This window comes from Stegodyphus dumicola, chromosome 4 (assembly GCF_044657685.1).
Source record: "Stegodyphus dumicola isolate Sdum_Otavi_A_Nest chromosome 4, ASM4465768v1".
NCBI classification, from domain to species: domain Eukaryota; kingdom Metazoa; phylum Arthropoda; class Arachnida; order Araneae; family Eresidae; genus Stegodyphus; species Stegodyphus dumicola.
The window spans coordinates 239957557-239966425 of NC_140771.1; positions in this window are offsets into that span (position 1 = coordinate 239957557).

Below are 8869 nucleotides of genomic sequence, written 5' to 3' on the forward strand. Positions count from 1 at the left end.
CGGAACGGCTCCGAGTTGCGATTCGAAAGGCATATCCTCGGATGCCAAAAAAATCAACGAATCCAACGGTACCGTTCCCATCTTCGTACGACAGTAATCAGCGGAGTTATTAATTAAAAACTGCGAAAACTTTAATTCATTTTTCGGAGTGGCAACAGTCTCGGAATTAGATGAGATAAAATTGCTTTTTCGGAAGCTATGGGGGGGGAGAAACAGCTGGCATCCGCTCAAGCGTTGTGTTGGCGGAAAGGTCAAAGTTCACGGATTACCACATGGAGAATTATTTAAAAATTAATATCCTTGCTTCTAATTAACTTACGGACTTGAAACAAGTATCAACATTTAGATTTTTGCGATATGTTTAATGTTTTGCTTCCTATTTTTTTAAAGATCTATTCATTCGTGTTGTATGTTTCTGTTAATGTTCCTTTAAATATTACATTCACGGTTTATACAATTTCAATTTTGTGTGTGATAAAATAAAACAATAAATAGAAACTGTCTCTTCATTTAGTTGTTGCGAATTGATTGCAGGTTGGTTTATCCCATTGATAAGTGGATTAATCTGCAATAAATGAAAACAGCTACTTTTTTTTTTCCAATATTTAAAATTTATTTTTGATTTTTTTTTAGATTAAACATTTTCTATGCAGATATTTAAACAAGAAGTTAAAATTACTAGATTTTTTTAGATCAAAAATTTTTTATGCAAATATTTAAACAAGAAGTTGAAATTTCTATTTAGAATAGTAGATTAAATTTTCACTAAAAATTTCTTTTCGTTCAGGGATTTAAATTGAGTATGTTTTTCTTGGAGATGGTGTATGAAAACTTTTCTTATTATAATTAATTATGAATTATTAATTGCATTAATGTATATATTGATACAGTTTTGCGTGTGATCATATTGAACTTTATAAAATAAAAAGAATTTTAATAACGAATCTACTGTTTGAATAATGAATGCGAAAATTTACGCGATTACACTTATTACAACGGCCCATATAGCGGCTGAGCGGTAAAGTCACTGAACACTGGTAATTAGGTCAAGTTTCGAATCCCGGCGAACGGCCTGGCTGCATGGGTGTTTTCGTGATTTTCCGGTTGTGTATAGTGTATGCTGTATCTTCTGGACGCATACGTGAATAAAGCGGGCGCAGCACGATGAAAACAGGTCAACACTGGTAGTTTGGTCCAACTTTCGAATACCGGCGAACACGGGCTGGCTGCATGAGTATTGTCGTGATTTTCTGCATGTGCAACGTGTATGCAGTATCTTATGCATGCATATGTTAATAAAGCGGACGCTGCCCAGGTAAAATCGATGTACACTGGTAGGTCGGTCCAACTTTGGAATCCCGCTGAACGGGATGCCTCCATAGATTTTTTCGTGATTTTACTCATGTGTATTGTGTATGCGGTATCTCCTGTATGCATAAGCGAATAAAGCGGGCGCAGCCCGCTCAAAACCGCTGAACACTGGCAGTTCACTCCAATTTTCGAATCCAGACGAACAGGCCGGCACCATGGCTGTTCACGTGATTTTACGCATGTGTAATGTGTATGCAGTTCCTTATGGATTCATTTATGAATAAGGGAGACGCAGCCCGCACAAAACCGTTGAACACTGGTAGTTTGGTCAAACTTTCGAATTCCAGCGAATGGGCTGTCTGTATGAATAGTTTCGTGATTTTCCGGATGTTTAACGTTTATGAAGTATCTTCTGGATGCATACGTGAATAAAGCGGGTGAACACTTGTAGTTCGGACCAAATTTCGAATCCAATCGTACGGGCTGGCTCCAAGGGTTTTTTTCGTGATTTTCCGCATGTGTATCGAGTAACGAGTATCTTCTGAATGCATATAAGACCAAAGCGGGCGCAGCCCGCGAAAAACCGCTGAACACTGGTAGTTCGGTCCAACTTTCGAATTCCGGCGAGCGGGCTGGCTGCATGAGTGTTTTCGTGATTTTCCGCATGTGTATCGTGTATGCAGTGTCTTCAGGATGCAAACGCGAATAAAGCGGGCGCAGCCCGGGTAAAATCACTGAACGCTGGTAGTTCGGACCAACTTTCGAATAAAGGCCAACGGGCTGGCTCTATGGGTGTTTTCGTGATTTTTCGCATGTGTGTCGTGTATGCAGTACATTCAGGATGCATACTTTAATAAAGCGGGCGCAGCCCGCGCAAAACCGCTGTACATTGGTATCCCGCTGATATATTGGTATCCCGTTGATATATTGGTATCCGCTGTTCCAACTTTCGAATCCGGGCCAGCGGGCTGGGTGCATGTGTGTTTTCGTTATTTTACGCATGTGTAACTTGTATGCAGTATCTTCTCGATGCATACGTCAGTAAAGCGGGGGACGTCCGCGCAAAATCGCTCAACACTGATAGTTCTGTCTAACTTTCGAATACAGGTCCAACTTACGAATTTTGAAATTGAATAGGGAACTCATGAACATTGAACAATGAAAAGCGGGCTTCAGCCCGCTCAGCTGGCGGGCTTGCCCGCTAGTTTATTACAATATTTTCTGTACATCAACTATGCACTGAATCGTGAATTAAGTCATGTACTTAAAGTGAAATAACAAACAATCTCATTTATCAAAGCGTCTGGAATTTAGTGATTGGAATCAAATTATAGTAGCTAAACAGTTACTTTCTTTAACATATAACATTATACAATATTTCGATGCCGTTTTTACTTATTCCGAGTTCCGAGCTATAGGAATAATATCAAGAATTATCGCTCATTTTCATTTACAGTGTATTGCAATTACAGTATTACTGTAATTATATAGAATGAAATTATAATGTAATTTTACTTACTTTGCAATTATAATTACAAGAAGGTGATTACACTGTAACTTTAAATATAATTAAATAAATTATGAAATTATAACGTAATTTTACTTGCGTAAAATATAATTTTGTAATTTTGTCATACAGTCTTAATTGTACTGTAATTGGAAAGTAATTGCAAAGTAAGTAATTAACACAACAGTTATTAAATTGTACTTCTATTTAGAAAGTAATTGCAAAGTAAGTAATTAATACAACAGTTACTAAATTGTACTTCTATTTAGAAAGTAATCGTACAATCGAATTAGAATTACTGATATAATTGCAATAATATAATCTAATTACAATTATAAACCAATTCGAATTGCAAAACAGAGTGGTCCGACAAATTTTCTAAGATACTGTCACGAATTTTGTACATCTATAAATAATTTTAGTGAAATTATATGTAAACTTTTGGTATTTTTACTTCCTTGTACGAGATAAAGAAAGTATTGTAATTATGAAAAATTCCGGGTATCATATTTCAAAGAAAATACCCATTTTCATCGCTATCAAATGCGATTTAACCATGTTTTTACGTGACATCTGTAAATACGGGCAAATAAAGGACTCTTTTTTATTTTTGCTTTAAAAATGATTGAATTATGGTGTTCGTATCTCTCGGTTAAGGTTTTTATGTCTTTAGTTAGTCTACATGCAATAGTTTTAGAATTATCAACAGTTTAGTTGTTTAAGTGCGGCTAAGCCTAATTTGTTTTTAGCATAACAGCCATATTTGCTTACATTTGACATTTAGCAGAATAGTGAATTAAGCCTTTCTGCAGCTTCAGCGTCTTTTTGCCGAGTGGGACCAAAATGAAACTATTAGTTTCGGGCACCGAAAAATCTGCCTTCTTGCCTGCTGTCTGAAATGCTTTGTTTTTCGTAGAAACTCTAATTTTAATTGTAATTTTTTAAAATTGTTTTAACTGTATTTGGTGTTTTATGTTTTTCTATATCTTTCAATTTTTAATGAAAATATTTTGAGTTTTTATGTATTTTTGCCTTGCCGCGAAGTGAGAACTCAGTTAATTGAATGAGAAATACATCTCTAATGAAATTTAAGAAAATAAGTTTAAATAAAAATGCAGGAAAAACTAAGCATAATTTAATATTCCTTACAAAGAAGTCATGTGGTGTACACACCAGATTTTTTTTTTCGTATAATGTAACATGAAAATCTAAAACGAAGCTCTGCTGGAAAAGTAAGAATACAGGGCAATTTTATTGAGAGGCATGCATACACACAAAGAAACGTCCAGTTTTTCTAAAGACTATGAGTTTGTTATGTTGCGGAGATATTATAAAAAGAAATGAGCAGTTTTTTTTAAAAAAAATTCTTTGCAGTTTTTCTGCAGAAATCCGGGTTTTGTATACTGCATTGAAGTTTTTATATTATTAATGGTATAGGCCAAAAAAATTTGATAGATTCTTTAACATATGCTTCCAAGAAAGGCTCATAATATCAGGTGAAAGGAAAGTTACTCAGTAAAAAATTAAATTCGCAAAAAAGTCGGCGTTTTAAAATTTAATCCAGATTTAGCTACAAGGAGAAGAAGAGTTGCTTTTTTGACTTACGTCGTAAACACCTTTTTTCTTTACATTTCGAAGATTAATATGCCCACTTACACATCTTATTAAGAACTGCTGTTTAAGATAACGGAAGAAATAAGCTTTATTATTAAATGAAAAACAAAAAATGCTATCATGATTAAAAGGAAAAATAAAATTACAAGAAAACGTGAAATTAAACACTCTTGCGCAAAAAATAAGAAACAAACGCTAAAAGAAAAGATGCGAATGTTAGAAAGTGAATTAAAACATATACATACGCATATGAGGTAGAGGTTGCATCGCCAAATGCAGATAGACAACCAAAATTAGCATGAAACGCAATCCTGCAGTCACATGACAACACCTTCAAATAGAAGCATGCAAAACCTATGCGTCCATTCGGAAGCCGCAATAGTTCTTTGAAAGCCGAGATAGCCAAAGTGGAATGCATGAGCCGAAGACACCATCTGCATGATCAAATGCGTTGGAGAGCCGTCGGGACGTCGCAAGCTGGTGCAAGACAATCCGCTGTTACGAGACAGCTGAATAATTAGCCCTAGTGTCACCAATAGACTACTCGTAGTGCGAGACAGCTCCGCCCCGGCTACTTTGCCATTCAGATTAGATGCCGTCCCACACCAAAAAATCAATCAACCATGTAGCGACCCCACTGTGCAAGGGCAGACAAGCAGTACCCGTACGGTCCCTGCCGAGCCTTACTCTGTCCCGAGAGCTCTCTGTGAAGTCTGTTTTTATACCCCCGTGGTTGAGACTGCCTAGGTACAGATCCTAACCAGTACTTCCAAGGCATTCGCCTGAGTCAATCTCCGGGGGGAGTCACCAATAGACTGTGAAATCGTGACCAAAGGGTTCAAAAATCCCGTAGAAGACGTGGGTCAGTCTCTACAGCCACATCATCCCCAGCCCCCGAAATTCCTCGTGGTAAGGACCGCGCAAAATAAGCGTATTGTTAGCAACCGCCTTGAGCAACTCACAGGTGACAATGCAATTTTGCTCAGTTCCGCCCCCACTTTTAATGGAGAGCACCCCGGTGAGGACGGGTCCGAAGGTCTCCCGCCCCTCTTCCCTTCCATCAAACCACTCGAGAGAACTTTCGCATATTTATAGTGCCGGCTGCCCCACCGACGCTATACAATTACCAACATCCATGCCATCTCCGAACCCGGGCAAGTCGGCACGGCAGTCAGCGACGCTAGCCACTATACCAGTTCGGCGGCACAATTCCATATCTGCCTGCTGGATCACCGAACCTGAATCCCAGATAGCATGTGTGGGACATGTCGGAAAGACGGGAAGCAGGTCCACAGTGTACCGCCAGCCACTCTCCACGAGCATGTATTTCTACATGTATTTTCTGTATTATAAATATAATTTATAACACAGGAATGGGCGATACTGTCCAGCATGCAACTGACGACACTACTTCCGGCTTCCCCGCCTTTGTCAAACATGCATTTCAGCTAGAACAGGGGTTCTGAACTTTATGTCCGCGAGCACCGTGGCGCCCTCCGATTGTTTAACGTGTGCCCGCAGCTGTACGATCATATTAAAAATGTTTTAGTTTTCAGTAAAATTATATGTGGAAGTTTTCCCATTTTTAACGAAATAGAAATTGCGTCCAGCACAGATACCAGCACAAAGCGAAAATGCGAAAGATCTTTTTATTTATGTGCATGTATTATTAACTCTATCCAACTATAAATTCACTTTGAAAAAGTAAGTGGTGCCCGCCGTCTAAAAGATATTCTAGAATGTGCTCTTAGGGACAAAAAGGTAAGATGGCTGGAGTGCTCCCTATTCACCTGATCACGAAGTGATCTTATGATCTTAAAGGGGCACCCCATAATCCTAAAAATAACTAAATAATATATATATATATATGTAATAATAAAATTCCATAATCAAGAATACACTTAAAATTCTAACTGCATGTTTTTTTTTTTTTTTTTTTTTTTTTTTTTTTAGGCGATGGTCTCTTATTTGAAAGTACGTGGAATTAAATCCGCAGCCCCGTAGTCAAGTTGTTTTTCCCGTGTTTTCTACACGTACAGTTATAGAATGTTCTGGAAATATTTAAAGCGAACTGGATTGGCAGACGAGGCTGACGTCATTTCTTGGAAGCTCCGCCTTTCCAGAAGCTATAAAAGGACTCGCAAAAGAATATCGGGGGCTTTTCTTAAATGTCACGATGCAGTAAACTTCATACAAAAAGTTATTAGTAACTCTTTTTATTTACTCCGGATTTCTGATTTTGTAACTGCTCTTTCTCCTGAATAATAATAAATGGATCCTGTTTTCTAAACTTATCGTCTGATAACTTAAGCTACAACTACATTTATTATATTTCTTCAACAATCTATTTATTTCGGACAAAAGCTGGTACATCACACACACACACACACATATATATTACTATAAGAAAACAAAAATAAGGAAAGATACATACATAAGAACAACACAAACACAAAATACAGCCAAACAAATAACAGACTGGAATTGTCAGGGCACCACACATAAAAACTAAGAATTAAAACCTTTGAAATCCCAAGTGTAATTAAAAATTCAAATTAAAGCTCCTAAAAATTACTGCACCATTAATAATGCTTACAAAAGTAAATCCCTCAAACCAAAATGCCAACAACTTTCCTATTATCATTAACAAAGCTCATTAGAATTCTTGAAAAATGCTTAAAATGTTTAAAATTCAAATTCTTAAAATCAAATGTTACATTATTAAAACTTTTCCTAATAGTATGTATTACTATTAGCAAAATGTTGAGGATCCCTGAGCTAAGAGGGTATCAACCCGTTATTAGCGAGATGTTTCCACTGCATGTTCTTCCGACCCATTTGGTCTTTCGCGATGTGGTGGTCGTTATATACAGTGGATGGACAAAAATATGGAAACACCTTGTGAAATGCATGTTTGAAAAGAAAGATTGATTTTAATGAAATATGTAGGTGGCGCTGGCGTTTTTGAGTACTGACGCCACCTATACAACTTCGTAAATGTGCTAAACAGTTCAGTTGTTGTCGGAGTACTGTTATGTGAGGTTGTCATTGCATTATGTCAGAGTTAACAGACTTCGAACGTGGGCAAATTGTTGAAGCACGTATGGTAGGTGCTTCCGTAAGCAAGGTAGCCGAGGTGTTTAGTGTTTCAAGAGGTACTGTATCGAAGATTTATTCCGCATATTTGAAAAGCGGAAAAATATCATCTGCTAAATCACAGCGCGGACGAAAGTGTGTCCTGAGTGATCGTGACAGACGATCATTAAGGGCAATTGTGACGAAAAATAAGAAGACCACAGCTGCAAAAGTTACTGCTGAAATGAATGTTGTGTTACCGAGCCCTGTGAGTACCAAAACAATTAGAAGGGAGCTTCATAAACAGGGAATTGCTGGCCGTGCTGCAATTGAGAAGCCACTCATCAGTGATGCTAATGCCCGTAACAGGAAAAGGTGGTGTTTAAGTCATAAAGCCTGGACTATAGAGCAGTGGAAGCGAGTAATATGGTCTGACGAGTCTTCTTTCACATTGTTTCCCACTTCTGGCCGAGTTTACGTCTGGAGAACGCCATCTCAAGCCTATAATACAGACTGCTTGTTGCCAAGAGTGAAACATGGCGGGGGTTCTGTTATGGTTTGGGCAGCCATATCGTGGTTCTCTGCTAGCCCCATGATAAATGTGTCAGGGCACATGACTGCCAAGACTTATGTGAACATTTTGGCCGATCAAGTTCGTCCCATGGTACAAACTTTGTTCTCCGATGGTGATGGTGTCTTCCAAGACGACAAAGCCCCTGTTCACACAGCTTACATTGTCCAGAACTGGTTTTCTGAGCACGAGGATGAGTTATCCCATCTCCCCTGGCCACCACAGTCACCAGACCTGAATATTATCGAACCTTTGTGGTGTACATTGGAACGGAAAGTGCGTTCTCGTTATCCACCGCCAACATCGTTATCTGAACTTGCCACCGTCTTGCAGGAAGAATGGTATAATATTCCCTTGGCAAACATACAGGAACTGTATTTATCCATTCCGAGAAGACTGCAAGCTGTTTTGGATGCCAATGGGTTTCCTACATCATATTAAGCAAAGAAACATGTTTTTTTAAAGGTGTTTCCATATTTTTGTCCAACTTCTGTATGTGTTTTGGTACGTCTTTGCTTTACTGTTTGCTAAACGGCCTAGTAATGCCCCAGCAACCTGTCGGATCGATTTCACTCATACCTATTAAATAGTTTTTATTTTATTCCGTGTTTTGCCTTTGTTGCTTATTTACTGAGCATGGGTGTATTTAGAAGCGACGGGATAGCAAATATTTATTATTAATTTCGGGATAAAACCTCAGTGTAACAGTGATATAAAAGATGTGAATTAATTGAAGAAATTTTTATTTAACATTTGAGTTTTATTCTCATAGCTTGAAGCTAAAACAGTAG